This window comes from Acinonyx jubatus, chromosome C1 (assembly GCF_027475565.1).
Source record: "Acinonyx jubatus isolate Ajub_Pintada_27869175 chromosome C1, VMU_Ajub_asm_v1.0, whole genome shotgun sequence".
In the NCBI taxonomy this organism is placed as follows: Eukaryota; Metazoa; Chordata; class Mammalia; order Carnivora; family Felidae; genus Acinonyx; species Acinonyx jubatus.
The window spans coordinates 120,856,915-120,877,664 of NC_069381.1; the positions used below are offsets into that span (position 1 = coordinate 120,856,915).

General features: G+C 36.2%; 1 pseudogene; it reads right to left on the minus strand.

Moving 5' to 3' along the window:
• Nucleotides 1-441: 441 nt before the first annotated feature.
• Nucleotides 442-8,377, minus strand: LOC128311848 (nucleophosmin-like; annotated as a pseudogene).
• Nucleotides 8,378-20,750: the final 12,373 nt, after the last annotated feature.

Here is a 20,750-nt window from a genome sequence, read left to right on the forward strand (position 1 = left end):
TTCCCTATGATTTGATCTCATAAATTTTAGTCAATCTTCATTATATTCCTATATGGTGAACATTATTGCCCGCATTTCTCTTTCTCCCTCTCTCTCTCTCTCTCTCTCTCACACACACACACATACACACATGCATACATACATGTGTATGCACACACATACACACACACACCATTGAGAAAGTTACTTAAGCTTCAAATAATTTATTTTGTATTTTATTAATATACTGAGTTTATTTAACATGTATATTTTTGTCTCCCCATTTCCATTTGTCTGACCACCACTGCTATCATAACATTGCACACATATTTAAAACCAAGCAAAGGTAAAGCTCCATTTTGAAAAACTAAACAGACATTTTGGACAACACATTTTTGGCAATGGGACCTGGATAATAATTATCAGACATGGTATGGAAAGTTGAAACTTTGCATTAGTATATCAACTGCTACATAAATGAAATAAGATGGGAAATTTTAACAAACTAAATAAAATATTTCCTTTAAGAGACTTCCTTCACTGCCAGCGACCTTGAATAGCCTCACTGGTCAGTCATCCAGAAGCAACTCTCCACACAATTGATGAACTTGGCTTCCAGGTTAGGAAGACAGCCACCTTTTACTATATTTGCTTACATGTTTGTTTTACTGTCTTCTACAGAACTAAGTTATTTTGGTGTCTTGGGAATGTTTTTGCTGTTTTTTGAAGGATTCTTCACCTTTTGATCTTAGTGTTAATGGTTTTGCATCTTTTTCATTCTGGTTTGATTTTTGTGCATTTTTTGGCTTGAGTATTACATATAGTATCACATATACATTTGTTTGCTGAAGTTTTTGCTTCACTTCTTCCTTATCAAAATCATCATCTTCAGTATCTTCATCAACATTATCAACTCCAAGTTTTGCTTTTTTCTGTGGAAACTTGCTACCACTTCCAGAAGCAGGTCATTTTCCAGATGTACTTAGGGGGTTCACATGACTCAGCATCTTCCTCTACAGCTACTAAGTCCTGTTTCGCTAATATGCATAGACCCCAAACCATACTTAGCCATAAGACCACAGGTGGTGGTGTTTCAGAGCCCCAAGACAAACCAGTGACTGTACCAACATTTTCAAAGTTGTCAGTGAAGTACAATTGGACTGCCTTCACAATTCATTGCCCCTGCTTCCACAATGTACAATTCATCCTCTGCATAAACCCCTATACTGATTGTTTTTAAAGAAAACTTGTGTTCATTTTCATCATTTCCCACTTTAAAGTCAGCTTTTAGTTCACAACAGCTCTTGGGGCTGGAAGTCCAAGATTGGGATGCCATCAGTGGGGGACCCTCCTGCAGGGTGTAGATGTCTCATTGTATCCTTACATGGTAAAAGAGGCTTATATTACAAAGAATGTAAATTTCTTGCATAAGAATACACAAGACAGTGCAAGAGCCCGCATTAGAAAGAGAAGCTTGTGTGACACCAAATGACAATATTTATCTTATTTAATGATGTGTTTATGTCATGAATGGTTTGCATTTCTTTGTATTATTGCAGATTATCGCTATGTTGTTTTGTTTTAATCATTCACTCATTCTTTGTTCACTCACCATTTATTGAAAACTTTCTGATGGTATGCCAGTAAATGCTTAGTCACATGCTCTCTGGGGAAAAACTCTTTCCCTACCTAATACTGTATAAGAAATACTCCCACCACGCCTAATGTCAAACTACCAATGCAACACCAAACAGCCTGAACAGTTCTTTAAAGCCTAACAATCAGCCTCACACACTAGCACGAGGGAGACCCAGCACTCCACATATCACTTTCCATATACCACTATATTCCATATACCACTTTGTTTGGCATTAGGGAAAAAAGAGAAATAATGTGATTTCTGTCTCTGCATAATCCAGGATCTAGAAAAAGAAACCGATAATCAACAACACAAATGACAAATTTTAGAAAAAAGGAATATTTTCAAGTCTGTTGTCTTCCTGACTTTTTCATCTTTTCAATGACTATTTATAATAATGTTTCCAGTTGAAAGTTAATTTAATCCCTCTCAAAACTATAATATAGGTAATTAAAATTTACCCTAGAGTTTAGCCAGAAAAATATTGTAAATCAAATCTACTTCAAAGCCTTTTATTCATTTCCAGTGAGTAAAAATTCCTTAATGTTATTTCACCTTGTATATCCTCCCTAATGTGACTTTTACTAGCTCTATAATGAATTAGAAGAGAACTAAATAGTAGTAACTACCCGTGTTACATGGGATAATTACTGTAATCACACCATCATGATTCTCTATATTGATGTATTTTTCCTTCAACACACCCAGAAAACTATTTACTTCTAAGATGATGAATGACTTACAACAACAATTCAGACAGGTATTATGATGATAGGTAATAGGGTAAACGCAATTTTCCCTTGAAATAGAAACACAACATATTCTGTATGTTAGCATGTGTAGATTCTGTGTTTAAAGATACTCTAAATTTTGCAGACATCAAATGGGGGCTCTGATTAGGATAAGCCTCATGACATTTACAAAGAGAGATGTTTTAAACATGGTTTCTTCCTGAAACACACTATGTTCTTCACAATTAAAAAAAAAAAAAAGAAACAACAGTTCATTTTTTTGTGTGTGAGAAAGCCTGTTTCACTTAGCAAAATGTTCATGGCTTAAAGGCAGCCTAAGTGACAAATTACTAAGTAATTTTAAATGTGTCATTTTAACTACTTGAACTGAATTGTTTTCTTGTGTAGGTAAGTATGTTGAAAAAATAAAGTAGTTTATAAAACCTTTCACCTGAAAACTCTTTTCATTATTATAGTGTCAGCAATTCAACACTGAGTCTGATACTCTGTAATGTGAAAGAGACAAAGTTTCTGCAGAAAAATATAACTCACTTATTGATATAAGACCATCTTCTCAGCCACAATACCAAAGATCCTTTTAGAGCAGCATGCTGCTACAGATAGATATGTACACCAATTACTATAGGCTGAACAACTGGTGGTCTTAAACATACTTGTATTACTGGTTTTTAAAAATTACACAAATTCTGCTTGCATATACCTTTATTTAAAGCCATCACAGTAATTAGAATGGTTTTTGGTACTGTTTTTGTCTCAAGCTAGAGTTATTTGGAGTTCAACTGTCACACTGAAATCTACAAAATTTTTGACTTATACATTAATTAGAATTTTAAAAATGGTAATCATTAACGATGGTCAGTAGGACAATTATGACCAGAAAGTGAATGCAATCTTGACATTTTTTTTTCAACAAGCACATCTTGAGCTATTTACTCTATTTTAAATCACAATAAGTGGTTGTTAAAATACAAAGAATAAGACTTGGCCCTGTCCTAGACAGAGACTTACAGAATACAGAAACATAAACAGGTACATATGAGAGAACATGATGACAATTCATTACATGTAACTACAAGTTGAGGTCAAAACATGGGAGAGAGAGTAGGTAATGAAAGGCATGACTTTTGAAACTTGAAACAAGATTTCTCCTATCAGAGAGGTGTAGAATGGTCCTCCAATACAGAAATGAAAGGTCAACAAATATTCTCCCTGTTGTTAAAGGCTATGGTTCTCAGTTTGGGGCACAGATACGTAACTGAGCATTTCTGCGATAGGTCATATTCTTTCAATCTTCATTATATGTAATTTCACATGGGTTGAGATATTTGTATGATCTACTCAATAGTATTAATAAGTTTCTCTTCTGTGAACCTGTCATTTACTGTGACACATATTAAAAAAGCTGTGCTCCATAACAAAATACATTAGCTCTGCCCATACCAATAACTCGTGGTGAGACTCATGAGCAAGCATCACATTTTGCTGAGTTTGGGTTTAATTTTGAAGTATTTGACTCACATTGTTATTCTTATGATATCCAACAATTACAAAAGCATGAAAGATATTTTAAGAACATATAGGAAGAACATAATTATTATGGAAATGAAAGTTGAGATAATTAAATTTGAAAATAGTGAATTGACAAATATTTTACATATATATACCGGATAAATTATTTGTAAGTGGCAGTCAGAAGGTCAGGTGGTGACTCATACTTAGGCTAACCATGTGTCCTAGTTTCTCTAGGACAAGTCTAATTTACAAGTGTTGCCTTGATGCCTTTCTGATTTGGCATCTGTTCCAGAATTTTCATTCTTAAACAATGCCATTTTATTTTAAATAGTTGAATTCAAATGACCTGGTGTAGGTCTGGGAGTTCTTCACTTTGTACTGTGAGTTTCTGTGATCTCTCTTAGCACATGGGACACTTAGGTTCACGGAACAGAGTTCTTGCTTTAACTGGTGGTTAAATTTAAAGATAAACAGGATCCATACCTTACTTCTTTCCCAATCCTTCTAAATGCACCACAACTTTAATTTAACTCTTTAAGGCAGAGCGTGGCGGGCTATTTCTGATAAAATGAGACACACTCAGAAATGCTTCAAATCTCCTGGGGAAGAAGCAGAAGAATTTGATACTACCCCCTGAGGACCCACTTGGGGCACCATTTGCTTCCACCAGGGCCATAGCCAGTCCCACAGTCTTAAAAAGTTCAAGCCACCAAGGTATTAGTCAGCAAGACCGATGGAAAATGTAGGAAATATTGGAAGTGTATATGTGAAATTTGAGTGGGAAACAGAAGAAGCCCTGCCTTAGCAAGAGATACAGTATTCTGATGTGTGGTGCCACAACTGTTGTTTCCTCATTTTGTGGCATAAAATAATCATTTTATTTCTTTATTTCACAATAATCCACTTTAGGATAAATAAATGAAAAAATGACATGAAACAACGAAATAAATGAAAAATTACAGTTTAATTATGAGATTTCTGCTTCTCAAGAAAGTTGACAATGTAACTTGCACAAAATATATGTCATATATTTGATTATCCCCCATAATAATTGTAACAATATCACTGATCATACTAAAACTGGGGAACTCAAGTCTACTTAAAAACACCTCAATGGCCTTAAAATACTATAGTTAATTTAAGATAACTATACTGGAAAAAAAAAGATTTAATACATGCAGCAACAAAAGACATATTTATATACCATTCTATGTAAAGTGACTTTTTATTTAGATCAAATTATTCTTCTTCTAAATTCATCTTGCTCACTTTTACTTCCAAGTTTTCATGTACAAGAATAAAATACAAAGTGATAGCTGCTAATTTATTGGCTTGAATAAAAGAACTTTGGAAACAGTTAAATGAATCTAGTTTTACATCAGTGTTGCTAGACTCATCAAACAGAAAGTTAATTTCAATAGTAGTTCCATTTTTTTCCTTTCAATTCATGAAATTGAAGTAGAACTTTACAAAGTTTATTGTTTGTACTAGGATTTTCTAGAGAGACATAAATAAAAGTACCAAAAGTATATATGAATATATATGTGTGTGTATCTGTGCGTGCGCGCACGCGCACACACACACACACACACACACACACATTCATGTATAAAGAGAAAGAGATTTATTTTAAGAAACTGACTCATAATTAGGAGTTTAGTGTATATAAAAAAGTATGCTCTCAAATAAAAATATTATGGTCTACAAAGAGCGTCAAATGAGGATCTCAATAATTTCAAAGTTATTAACCATAAAATGCAATTTTGAAGATTACATGTTTGAAGGCTTCATATTTTTATGAAACATAATTTAAATAAGACCATATTGCAAGTGAATATACATTCTTCAGAAATATACAAGCAATGAGGTTTGAAACAGATACAAATAACAATTGATTAAAGTATGAAAATGTGTACCAAGAATAATTAAGCTGCACATGCTATAGTTTTACTATCCAGATAATAAATACAAAGGAAGATTAATTTTGCTTTAATAAAATGTATATGCTGCTTTTATATTTTGAAAGAATTTTATTTCTGAAAATACATTTTGAGTTTTACAGGTCTACAAAATCAATAAATCCATTGTATTAATCAATCAATCAATATTGTGATAATTGTGGCATTTAATTATTTTAATATCCTTTTTACTTTTACAAATGCCCTATTTGGTTGATGAATGATATGGCCACATATTATGTGAAGAATTCTACCTCTACACTAAAAATCGCTAGTGATCGACTATGCTAAATGACAAAATAAATTTAAAAAAAAGAAGAAAGATATTCAAGTTTCTGGCTCCAGGATTGTTAATTATATACAATGTCTTAGTAGTCAGCTGGTAATTCAGGAAAAGTTTGGAAATTAATTTCAGAATAAGCACAAGGGCTGAATTGCTGCTTGAACTTTTGCTGACCATAAATATATTTTTGTTGGTATTCTTATTAATAGTTTCTAGTTTTTTATGAAAAGATACTTTCAGGTACCTCAAAGGCTTTACCTGCTTTTACTCTAGCAACCCTGTAAAGTAGGTACTACTTTTATTCACCTTTAGAGATAAGGAAAACAAGAGGCTTGGCAGCAATTCTAAGGTGAGAGGCCTGGGAACATGTGATGCAGCCCAGATGTGCATTCTCTCCATGTGCTCCTTGGAAGTAACACAACAGAGTGAGTGGTGAGCAGTGAATGGGTAGCATCTTTTGCCAAAGATAAACTTATCAATGTTAGAAGGATACAAGATGGTAAACAACATAAATCCTTAAGCAGGAAAAAAACTGTGCATAGCTTTAGAACACCATGGGACCTGCAGGCTTACCCTACTCTTCATCACGTTGAAAGAACTTTAAATTGAACTTGTTTTTTCTTTTTAATTTATTTTTTTTAAATTTACGTCCAAGTTGGCATATAGTGCAATAATGATTTCAGGAGTAGATTCCTTAATGCCCCTTACCCATTTAGCCCACTCCCCCTCCCACAAGCCTTCCAGCAGCGCTTTGTTTGTTCTCCACATTTAGGAGTCTCTTACATTTTGTCCCCCTCCCCATTTTTATATTATTTTCGTTTCTCTTTCCTTATTGAACTTGTCTTTTGAGAACCAGCTGTGTCTCTGAGTATAAGTGTGTCTACAATATACTGTTCCGTTTTCAGGCATTTCATGTAGGATGGAAAGGGTTTTGAGGTGGTTTTTCCCTCTGCTACCTAGACTCATCCAAACTGGAGAGCTAACGAAATTTCCATGTGGGGAAAAGCAAGCTCATGTCCAACATTTCTATGTTAGATTACTAAATTCCCATTGCACCACCTCCCATTGCGCAAGAGGTAATGTGTCTTTCTCTCAAACCTCAAATTACTGATTATAGGGCACAATTATCAGTGTATAGTTACTGAATATTTTTAAAACTCACAACATTATTTGATAAGAATTTTTGCCCAAGTTTTAGCATGTAGAACATCCTCTGGCAAAGCCATCAGAATGTTTCAGATTTGTACTTACCCCACTTGTACAAGGCGCTCCTGATTAAACTTAGATTGCATTCTTATTAGCACTCACACAATTTAGTCCTTTGTAAAAATGTACGTTTCTATTTGCACTCTTCTTTTCTGAAGTCTTATCTCCTCTCTAGCAGCATTTACTCAATATCCCTTGAGCACGCTTTGAGCAATAATAGTACACAGAGTGGGATTTGCCAAGCATGAATATTCCATAAGGATCGCAAGGATTCTGTAGTTCACTGACTCCATTGTCTTTGAAGGCAAAATTCAACATGAACACGGAATTCTGTTCTTCCTTTGCAGAGCTAAACAATAGTAGTATCCACATATTTTGAGGGTAATTTATATTCAGTGAAAAATTATTATTCATATAGGCTCAAAGTTTCCTTACTCATTCGCATTTCTTCCTTCCCTAGATTCTCACAGCATGTTGAAGGAAGGAGTCTACCTTTCAGGTTACACCCACTAGAAAGATGTCAACAAGATAAAGAGGAAATTAATTCATAGATGACTTTAATTTAAAAATAAGGCAATTACTATTATTTGGACTGGGATATAGTTGGACAGTAGGACCGGATTTTATTCACCTTTGTTCCCAGTATATAAACACAACACCTAATATGTAACATTTGTTTGATAACTGAACATTTGTTGAGAGAAGAAAACGGGGGTGGTCAAACTGTGGCCACTGAACTAAATCTGGCCATCCCTTATTTTGCAAGGTCCCTGAACACACTAATGATCATGCACTTACACAGTGTCTATGGCTACTTTCATGCTGCAAAGACTTCCTGGCCTGTGAAGCTAAAACAAATTACTATCTGGCCCTTTAAAAAAATGTTTCCTGGAGCACCTGAGTGGCTCAGTGGTTAAGCGTCTGATTTCAGCTCAGGTCATGATCTCATGATTCACGAGTTCAAGCCCCACACTGGGCTCTGTGCTGACAGCTCAGAGCCTGGAGCCTGCTTCAAATTCTGTGTCTCCTTCTCTCTCTGCCCCTCCCCTACTCACGCTGTCTCACTCTCTCTCAAAAATAAACAGATATTTAAAAAAAAAGTTAAAAAAAAGTTTCCTAATGCCTGCATAGGAGAATGCTTGAAAAGTGCAAAAAAAAAAAAAGAAAAAAAAATCACTAGTCATCTTTTGTATGTTGTTATTTTTGGTAGTTACAATGGAATCATATATAAAATTTAGTACTTTACTTTTTATTTACTATATCATACACCTCTTTTCCATCATGGCCCCAGTTCATATTCTGTTGCAAAGATATGTTGTATAACTATTCCTCCCTGGCCCCAGTTTTCAGGGGGGCGGGTGGATAAGGAGACTCATACATATAAACTGTAAGGTGCTTCCAAGTCTGGTTCTCTGGTTCTGTCTCCCTTCCACAGCTGTACATGTGACTTTAAAAGTTAAAAGTATGCTCATTTATTTATGGGGCACCTGGGTGGCTCAGTAGGTTGAGCGTCTGACTTCGGCTCAGGTCATGATCTCACCGTTCATGATTTCGAGCCCCATGTCAGGCTCGATGCTAACAGCTCAGTCTGGAGCCTGCTTCAGATTCTGTGTCTCCCTCTCTCTCTCTGCACTTCTCCCACTCATGTTCTCTCTCTCAAAAATAAATAAACCTTTAAAAAAAGTATGCTCATTTATTTATTTTTTTAAAATTTTTTTAACGTTTATTTATTTTTGAGACAGAGAGACACAGAGCATGAACAGGGGAGGGGCAGGGAGAGAGGGAGACACAGAATCCGAAACAGGCTCCAGGCTGTGAGCCGTCAGCACAGAGCCCGACGCAGGGCTCGAACTCACGGACCCATGAGATCATGACCTGAGCCGAAGTCGGACGCTTAACCGACCGAGCCACCCAGGCGCCCCAAAAGTATGCTCCTTTAATTCTAACATATCTGAGGGCAGTGGAGAGACCAGATTCTAAACTCTCCTCTTATAGTCAAAACTGGAAGCCTCTGGGTCTTTGATGAACACCCATCATATGGCTCCTATTCGGAGGTCTAAATATTCATGTTTTCATACTCAAAAATAAATAAATGAATAAAGAGTTTCCCACCTCTGCTAAAAGGAGATGACGACCCATTTTCTTCTAGGTATTCTTTTTCATAGAAGCCAAATTATGTCAACTTTAGAAATAAAATATAATAGAAAATCACTATGTATGCGGCTTTTCCTGCTTTTTACACTTTTAATCTGCTCACTGGAATGTTTATTTAAATGGAATATTAATTTTATAGTCATGTATTCATTCATCCACTTGTTAAAAAAAAAGCTAGGGGCACATGAGTGGCTCAATTGGTTAAGCGTCCAACTCTTGGTTTTGGCTCAGGTCATGATCTTGCAGTTTGTGAATTTGAGCCCTGCCTTGGGCTCTGCACTAATGGTGGGGAACCTGCTTGGGATTCTCTCTTTCTCCTTTTCTCTCTGTCTGTCTTCTGCTTATGCTGTCTCTCAAAATAAGTAAATAAAGTTTAAAAAAAAAAGAAAAAAAGAAGCTAAATGCCTAACATATGTCTACTATTAGGTGACGCATTGGACAGAAATACAATTATGATAAATATCATACCGATGAAGTTCTTGGTGATGAGTTGAATTCTAAACCCTGAAGATAAAAGATAAGTCCCACCAATTAGTATTATATTTAAACCAAAACTCAGTATCATACAGGCCTAAAGATTTTTAGTCTTAGTTTAAATATAATACTGGTTCTGAACTGATCAGCTGTATATTATCTCCAATTATGTTCAAGCTTAATGATAGGTAGAGTCTCTGGTGGCCAGAACCATGAGGTTACTAGTCTAATTGGGTTGCTAAAGCAAAAATAACTCCCGTAGACCCCATGACTGCCCCCAGGTTTAAAATTACATTGCTGAATAAATACAAGGCAATGATTGATGTATGCGGGGCAGCTGGGCCCCATCACTTCTCCAATGCGTAGTCTGCACAAGCCCATTGGAACAAGCACATTTTCTTGGGATGACAAGGCTTATATTTCTAGGAATTGTTGCACACCAAAATGCCAGGGCCTCTAATATCTATACAGATTCCAAACAAATTCCCCTCATCAGGAAACAGGAGAAATTTTCTGTAAGGTCTGTCTTAAACAAGTTAATCCTGTCATTCTAAAAGACAGCTGTCTTTCTTTCTTTGACAGATGTGAAGAAGCCACGAGTCACTTCTACCTTTGCTCAGAAAGCAAGAAAATGGCAACAGAGACAGGACTTTGCATCTGGGGAAGAATCTTGTGTTTTATCTCTTGTGGCAGTTGTGGGCAGCATCACAATCAAAATGATGATGAGGAAGATAAAAGGGTACATGAAAATCATAAGCTCATATCTCTTTGGGCTGAGATAAAGTGTGAGTGAGGAGAGGGAAGGACAGAGACATAGAGAGGCTGCTCTTGGTCAGGCTGTTAGGCAGGGGCTCATGAGAAACACACTTGTTGTCCTATCTCAAACAGTAGGACAACCACCTTCTTAACTTTGTGTTGGTTTCTGTAGTTAGTGGAGTCCACTCATTAGACTAGGTCCAAAAGGGTAAGGCATACAGCAACATTCAAACACTCCATGAAGCATATATTTTCTCTTGACCACTATGTCATGAAATATGGTGCTTATGAAATTATGGGAAGCCTATGCTATGTCATGGGAGTCTAGACCGCCTCTATAGCATCCATAGCATCCTTTGTCTGCCCTATGCTACTGTTCCTCTTCATCCCCCTGATTGTGGCTGGGACTACAAATGCTGCCAGTAAGATGACCATTCCCTAATCAGTTGTACCTTTGAGTCTCTCAAAGTTGTTATGACCCTTCTACTACCTCTACATTTATCCATATACTTCTTTAGTGAGAGAGAAGAAAAGGAGTTTAGAATTTCACTTCCATGGACTGCCTGAGCTCCACAGATCAGCTCTGAAAGAGCTAGCTACAGGTGCAAAAAATGTAATCAAAATATAGTTTAACATGCTTTGGGTTGGCCAACCACGAGAATCTCAAACTTGGTACCCTAAGTTTAAAATATTCAAACTGCAGATTCAACAGTAGAATTTTATATAATTGCTCCCTGGATATTTGCAGATGATACAGACTAATGTTCCTTCCCCCAAATTGCCTCTCTTACCTATCTTTAAACTCTCATTAATAATAACAACTATGATTCATCAAGTGCTTATAATGTTAAGGATACTGTTCTAAGGGCTTTACATGTATTAACTCATTCCTCAGGGGAAGGTCCTCTTATCATTCCCATTCTACTTTTTATGGCATGCAAACTGCAAAGAGATTAAGTAAACTGTTCAAGGTCACACAGCTAGTTAAGGTGCAGGGCTGGGTAAATCCAGGTAGTGTGACTCTGGAGAGCCCAAGCTCTTAATGATTAAGCTCCTTTGTTAACCTCTGGGCTCATTATGCAGCGGGAATCTTCTTTACTTTGTCATTATTTCATTGAGGAAGAGATGTTTTCATGGTGTTGCTGGACCACATATAGCAAAAATCTTACTACTGCCCACATTTTCATAAAGTACCATAACACTATTGAGCAACCAAATGCCAAGGAGTCCCTAGTGAGTTATAAATGCCCTGCATCTCTCTCATATTTTTAATGTATCAGTCAAAAATTGATTTATACTACATTTGGGCAGAAAAATAAAATATATACATAGAATAAACTGGGGGCCCTGAGTTATTTAGCTAATGAATGTGGGTAAGGTAAGATGTGAGAAGAAGACTAAAGATAGAGAAATGCAATGTGTTGACTTTATTGTCTGAATCCTTCCAGAGACACTGCTTCTTTTCCATTTTACCATACAAATTATGTAATAATACCCCCATACTATTATATTACAAAATTTAGTTTCTTTTTCATTGATGCTTTCATGACAACACATATGCCTCAATTTGTGGAGTAATTGTCATGTATATTATGTACACATATTACGATTTGTCAAGCAAAATCAAATTTGCTACAGGAAACTCCATTTACCTTGTTTCTGCCTCCATTTACCTGAGACTGCCACCAATATAGCACCCAGTATAGCAGCAGACCTAAAAAGAAAGCAAAACCAAGCAGCCCCACGTTCTTTCTAGAGTCCCCAGTAGTTAATCATATTCTGACACAAATCTACTGGAGAAGTTTTAAATGCCAAGTCAAGCATGACTAGACATCAAAGATTATAAACTTTCTTTTTTTGGGGGGGGGGAATCCATATTAACATGGAAGAGTGGAAGCCATTTATATTATTTTAGAATTCTAGAACACTCATCTGACTTAAATATTTTTTTTTCTTTGAAAGAAAAGATGAATGGGCATATATCACTTTGGGCAGAATTCTCCAGAAAGTATAATCTACAAGTACTGCATTTATCTGAAACTCTATTTTATTTTAAAGGTCGTGGCTGTATAATTCTGGCTTTAGCAAGCAGAAATATTTTTCAAAAATGTGGTCTAATTTTATTGTTCATCTTTAAATATTCATTTCATATTTGATGGACTAGAAATTTGAAATTCAAATTACTGCCTTTCCCTTTATTCTTAGCAAAATCATCTAATAATAAGAGTTGCAGTTCATTTATAAGAAATACAAATAAAATAAGCTTTATAATTTAACAAGAGCTAATTAAAATTATTTGAAAGTCTGTGCTTACAAGTGAGTAAACTGTAAATTCTAGTTGCATAACTCAGATTTTTTACAAGTGATTTTAAGGAAATTGTTCATCTACTAAGTCATTGACTCAAGAAAGCTGAAAGGGATCTCCTACAAAACTCTCATGTAACTGATGAGGTCTGGAGAGTTTCCTTAGCAAGTACAAGGTAACTTTCCAATAAGTAACAAAGTCAAGAATTAAAATAAGGTCTACTGTCTCCAAGTCTTTTGACCTTTCTAAGAAGCATTTGGTTAAGTCATACTAGAAACTAAGTAAATGTTTCTAAGATTTCATGTCCAAGATCTAGCCAGAGTACCATGTCTCAAAACCAAGTTCAGGGACCTTGTCTCAAACACAAATCAGGTGACAGTGGGTCACCTATAGGGTCAATGCTTTTTAGTAAGACACAATATTCACACGAATCTCCCTTTTTAGAAGATCTAACTAGAGGTCAATGACAAAGCCTAATTATTCTAAAAAAATCAAAACACAAAAAACAGTGTCATAATTTTCTCCAGATGACACATGTAGGTGTTAATATTAAGTACATTCGATATTAAATCTCTTAACATAAATGTCCATTTACTAAAGATAGTGGTCAGGCAGGAAAGATGACATAGCCTACTCATGCCCTTCCCCTTTTCTTCACTCCTGTTATCAGTTCCCTAGAGGGCCTATCCTAATCCAGTGTAGCCTCATTTTTGCTTAAATGCATCTGAAAAATTCCTGTTTTCAAATAAAGTGGCAGGTACTGTACTGAGGATTAGCACTTACACATATCTTTTGGGGGGACACATATTAATACACTACAACTCCCAAATACGTTATTTTCACTTTTAATAAAGGAAGCACTCCTACATGAAACAATGAATGGACTCTTGGATGACTATTTTCTGAACCAACCATAAATGTTTGGCCAACTCATAAAAAATAAAAATAGAGTATCTGGATTTGATACCAAATGCTATTTTCAGGTTGATATGGGCATTTTTTAAAACCCAGAAATGATGGGACTCCTGGGTGGCTCAGTTGGTTGAGCGTCTGACCCTTGATTTCAGCTAGGACATCATCTCGTGATTTGTGAGCTTGAGTCCAGCACCAGGCTCTGCACTGACAATGTGGGGCCCGCTTGGGATCCTTTCCCCTCCTCTCTCTCTGTCTCTCTCTCTGTCTCTGTCTCTCTCTCTCTCAAAAAATAAGTAAATAAATAATCTTAAAAAAAAAAAACAGAAGAATAACTCAGCAATGGGGCACCATCCCTAACATGTCAGGCCATGTACATCCAGTACAGAGATCAGTCAATAGTTGCAGGTGAGTAGGTCTGTCCATCACCCTTATTACAATTCATTGGAACATTCATTTTTGAATTTTGTGTTTTAACTTTTTACTTGCTAAAGCACTATAAACTATCCATTGTCTCTTCTTATATCTATTCATATAAGAGGGACACTGAGACCCTCCAGCTATCCACATTCCCTGGGCGAAAGCATCCGAACATGTCTGACACAAATCAGTGTTTGCTCATTTTCTAGAAGATTTAATAATTTCACCCAAGAGTAGGTATGAACACAGGGCATATGTGACACAAACTATGGGATACACATCTGGAGAATGATGCTCAAGTCATGTCTTTATACCTGTGATAAAAGCCTGCTTATTTCACTTTTTGTGAGTGATTTGCCATCATTTATGTGATTATCATATTAATATGATAGACTCTAACTTCTTCAAGGGGAGAAGTTGAAACCTGATCCATCTTGATAAGCTTTATAGCAACTAGTATAATGTTTTGCACATAACACAGGTTTAAATAATATTTACAGAGTAGTTATAAATGTGTAAGCTTTTAAGCCCAAACTAATTACACATGAATAAAATTGTGCTTGAATTTCATAAAACACAAAGAAGCTGAACCCATTTTTCACATGCTAATACATCTGATGAAGGCATTTCTTAATGAGTTGGTCGCACATATGCACAAAGAAATTTTATCAAATTTAGTAACGTGTTATTTGGCAAAAATAAATACGTTGAATAATAATTACACCTTGCCTTCTCACGATGAGTTATCCTTAAACTATGTATAAAGACCACAATTATTTTTAGTTTATGACATTAACTTACAGAGAAAAGTTTTAAAAATTGAAAATAACTTGTATATAGATCTGACAGGCTGATTTATTTGAACAAGTGTTTAAAACTCCAATAATAGCAACTAATGACTAACATGGTAATATTGTAAGTTATCAAATTGAATTATGACTAGTTAGAAATAGGTGCACTGAAAAGTTTCCATTTAAAACATAATTGGAGGAAAATGCCTATTTCTGGCCAAAGTTAAGTTAAAAGCTGACAAAAATCCTTAAAAAAAATTTTTTTTAATGCCAGTTAATGACCACAGAGAAAGAAAGAAAAGAAAGAGCATGGAAATAGAAATGGAATTGAGTAGAGTACAAATTTTCTTACAAAATTTAAGGTGTTAGGGCCTATGAAGAATTACTAGGAAATTGAACCTACACATTAATCTTCCAGGTTTGGAGGCTGGCAGGGCCATCTGGTACCAACTCCACTGGCTCATCAGATCCCTGAAAGGTCCAGTTTACAACCTTCCCATATGCACAGTCCTGGTTCCCAAGCTTTTCCAGCAAGAGTTTGAGGCAAAAATGATGCTTCTATACTCGTTTTTATCTTTTTTGTTTTTTGTTTGTTTGTTTTTGCTTGGTTTGGGTTTTTTTTTTTTTTTTTTTTTTGCTTTTTGTTTTTTTCTTAACTTGGTTTGACCACTTAGACTGAAAGACTTTGTTTTTAAGTCTTTAATCCATTTATTTTTGGAGGGTGTCATTCTATTCTTAAAGTACAAATATAATTAAGCTTTCCTGAGATAGCTTGTCTACTTTCTCATTTACTCCTTCCCACTATTCTTCTACATAAGTCTCCTGCAGTACACACACCCCCACACAAACACATTCCATAATTTTAAACAGAAATGTTGCCTTACTTGCTACATATCCTTATCACCATGCACAACACCACATAACAGGTGTTCCATTATATTTGGTTTCCTTTCTCCTTTTATAGGTTATGGGAACATACAGATTGCAGGTATTTACTACAAGATGGTTCACTTTATTGATATCAGTGATAAGCAATTTATGTGAACTTTATTTTTCCTTTCCCTGTTGTCTTTTATCTTATTTTCTTCAGTAAATCACTCTTTCCCCTGCTCTAAAAATGAGTCCCTTTCTTTCTTTCCTTTTGTTGATCTTGTTCCAAAAATTTTTGGACAAACTCATTACCTATCTAAGTTTTAACAATGGACACATCCCAAAGGTCAGGAAGAAAATGAGTATTTCTAAGACCCCAAATCAAATTTTATAGTTATCAGATAACTTGGCCAAAGTTTTCACAATTAAAAATTTTGACTAGTTCAATGAATTCAAATACTGAGAATGTTTGCTCAAAATTACTCATTTTGAGAAGAACTTCAAAGACTTCACTAACACTGAATCACAACATATCTAATTATTCCTTCAAACAAAATATACTCCCTATATCAATGCACCTTTATGAAGCCCACATAAACATACAATATTATGTCTTTAAACTTAATAATCAGGACCTCAGAATTTAATTGGAAGTTTTGTTTCTGACCACCAAATTTTAACAAGCTTCTCTCCTTAACAGAATTATGTCCCTCTTTCAGCAGAGTCAGAAATAATGGAATTGTTCATTAAAAATAATGAGATGCCTTTGTAATGAGTCCTGATCTATAGCTTCTGTCTGTAAAACAGCTTTTAAATGGAAAAAAAATTAGATCCTATGGAGGTCTCACCTTGGGCTATACAAGGTAACCTCAAAACCACACTTAATTATGTCAACTGCACACTTTAAGAACAATCTTACCAAAAAGCAGATTGACTAGGAAGTTACTTTTGATACTCAAATGGATCTGGGGGAGAAGGACAAATAGAAAACAAACAAGAGGACACTATCACTGTTTTTGCTTTCATGAGCCATCATAACACTTTTCTCTTTCTTTAAAAGAAAATTAAATGTTTATTTATATTTGAGAGAGAGACAGAACAAAAGCAGGGGAGGCACAGAGAGAGAGGGAGACAGAATCTGAAGCAGCCTCCAAGTTCTGAGCTGTCAGCATAGAGATAATGTGGGGCTCGAAGTCATAAACTGAGATCTTGACCTGAGCTGAAGTTGGATGTTCAACCAACTGGACCACCCAGGTGCCCCAATAATGCTTTTTTCTTAAAGAATTTATTCTGATGGAAAATGGAGCACTAGTCAGTGAAGGGTTAATCTCATTTCTCAACCCACCAGACACTTGTACTCTTCAAACTTCTAAACACACTTTTCTTGCTTTAACTGCTTCTTTCATGCTGTGAAAATGGAACATAATTTTTTACTGAAGCCATACAGAACTTTATCAAGCAATTTCTTTAAACACCATGCATTTTTTTTTCAAGGGCTAGCACAATATAGCAGTAACTAACTTTCCTATTATTTCCAACCATACTGGTTGCCTCAGCCATTCAACATCTTGTTCTTTGTTTGAACCCTTCTTATCCAAAGTCATTAATGACAAGTAATATCACCTTGTTAATAACAATCACAATAATAGCTCCTATGTAAGTGTTGATTATGTCCCAGTCATGGTATGCACTTAAAATACATTGTCTTTCTTATTCAGTATTTATAAAAACCCTATGAGGTACGTATTTTGTGTATGAGGCATTAGGGGTTCAAGAATATTAATCACATAACTAAGATACAACACAAAGTTAGTGACTAGAGAGTCAGGTCAGATTGTGAGGAAGTTGGGAAAAAATGGACCACAATTGACATTATTTTTGAATTACACATCTATTTCTTAAAATATAGGGCTCATATCTTACACCTTATTTTACGATGTTTTAACTTATAAACTTATTCAAGTCTTGGGGTGCCTGGGAGGCTCAGTCGGTTAAGCGTCCGGCTTCAGCTCAGGTCATTATCCCATGATTCGTGGGTTTGAGCCCCGCATCAGGCTCTATGCTGACAGCTCAAGAGCCTGGACCCTGCTTTGGATTCTGCGACTCCCTCTTTCTCTGACCCTCCCCCACTCATGCTCTGTTTTTGTTTCAAAAATAAACAAACATTAACAAAATTTTCTTAAAGTAAATAAAAATAATAAACTTATTCAAGGTCTCACACAACACCTCAGTCCATATGCTTCTCCCCCTTTAACTATGCCTGACTTCAGAGTGATTGGCCAAGTAGGTTTAGTGCCTCCATAACCCGTTCCTGGCAATGCAGTGCTGCCATATCACCCAAATCTTCTCAAGAGAAAAATTCATTTTCTTAGGTAAAATAATCCTGATTTTTAAAAATCGGAAAAAATTTTCAGAGGCACATGTGCAGGTCAGACCTGGCTCAGAGGTTGTCAGCTTATATCCTCTGCTTTGCATTCTGCTAGAATACTTGAGGACTGCAAGATTTCTCAATCGTCTTCTCTATGGTTTAAGCCCCTGGTTTCCACAGGCCATTAGAATTTAAGTCTGCTCTTTCCTTCCTTCCTTGTACTCCATTTTTAAGTGATTACAAATCGTTCTCATTGGCAGATAGATTCTCCTTCTTTCCAAGCCTTGGCACTGAATATTCAAGACAATAATGGGAGTGAAATGTTATATAACTGGGTGAGTCATTTAGCCTCATGTAGCTTGTCTGTATCTACGTAGGCTACTTACCTACCTGAGGACCCAAGTAGGAGCAGGAACATTTAGAATCTTAAATCAAACGCAGTTTACTTGTATGTGGAGAAGTGGTGGGTCTTTGTTGGAATGGCAGTTGGGGTGGTAAGGGCAGGGAAAAAATGGGCCATGTCGGAACTATTTATTTGTTTTTTATTAATTTCCTAAAATTACTTGAGAGGTGAATACTGATATTCCACAGTGAAACTGAACAACAGTGAGAAGATGTACTATATCACCACTAATAACATCAACCAGACTATGGGAAATAGACTTGGAAATCTGTGGATTCCCCTAGGACATTTAGTATCTTTCTTGCTGCCTATTTTATGAGAGAAAAAGTAACACAGGGAGGCTGGTGTACAGGCATTCCCACAGAGAATATTCTTTTAAATCTCTAGAATTTTATTTAGTCCATGGAGGTCTGAAGACTTTGGCTACAACCCTACACATAAGCACAAAACTGCTCACTGACCCAACCGCAGAGAATCCCCTTAGCTTCAGGCCTTTACAAGAAGCTTTAAAGCTTCTTTGGCTTTAAAGTTAGGATAGAAGTAAAGAAAGTCTCTGTCTTATTGAAGGGCTGCTGACAACCTGTTGGGAGCCCCTTGGGAGGACACAAAAGATGCATGGAAACAAAGTCTAAACAAAATGACCTTTTAGGAGGGCCAGGGAACTTTTCTTTTTTTCACCTTTCCTGCTCACCACCCTGCTATTAGGAAGTGTATTCATTTTCTAGGCCTTCTGTGACAGATTACCACAAAATGGGTGACTTAAAAACAACAGAAATGTATTCTGTCACAATTTTGGAGGGCGGAAGCCTTCAATCAAGGTTTCTAAAGGAACAGCTTCCTCCAGAAGCTCTAGGGAGATTCTGGTCCTTGCCTCTTCCACCTTCTGGTGGTGCCAGGCATTCCTTCCTTATGAGTTATCACTCCAGTCTCTGCCTATCCCTTCAGCTGACCTTCTCCTCTGTGTCTTCAGCTCTTCTCTTATGAGGGCACTTAGAATTGGATATAGGATGCACCACATAATCGAGGATAATCTCATCTCAAGATCCCTAAATAAAGTACATCTGCTAAGACCTTTTTTTCCAAATAAGGTCATATTCACAAGTTCCAAAATGTGGAAATATCTTCTGGGAGACCACCATTCAAACCATCACTGGTAGAGAATACACACACACACACACACACACACACACACACTCTCTCTCTCTCTCTCTCTCTCTCTCTCTCTCTTTCTCCTTCTCCCTCTCCCTCTCTTTCTAATGAGAGAAAAGAGGGAAGACACCCATAGGCAGCAGCATGGATTCTGGATCAGTGACATAAAGAGGTTCCCCCACTCTATTCACATATTGACCATATTTCTGAGTACAATAGATTTAGGCTGAATCTGGAGATGGGAATTATCCTCTTCACCCTAAACATCTGTGAGAAAATGGGTCTTGCTTAGAATCTCTAAGGAATTACATTTTTTCAAATGCTTACTGTGAAAAAATGGATTAGGGAAAACGTGCTTGGCATTTACAGAACATAAAATCTGACAGGCACTATCAATTAGACATCCACTATAGCACACCTTCAGATAGGTGTTTTGCAAATAAAAGTCAATGCAACTCAGAAAGCTGAAATATGTGCAGAGCGTGTGGTTTCAATGATTAAATGAATCTAATGCACCTGCTGCTTAGACAATCTCTGCTCATCAACTTGGTCCCCAAACACATTCTATGGGACTAATTTAATGCTAGCTACTAGGAATAAAGCAAAATCCTATTGTTTGCAATGGAAATTACCTTCTCAACTAAGACAACTAAGAAGATGGAGAAAGCCTATGGGCTTTAACAATCTCTCTCTCTAGGGCTTTCTTAAGACGTGTCACTAGAAGCTGCATTTGCCTTTTTGCTCACATACCTGCCTACTCAATGAGGTAGAAATGACATACTTAGTCTGGGACAGTTTCAGAAAAATTGAATGCTTTCT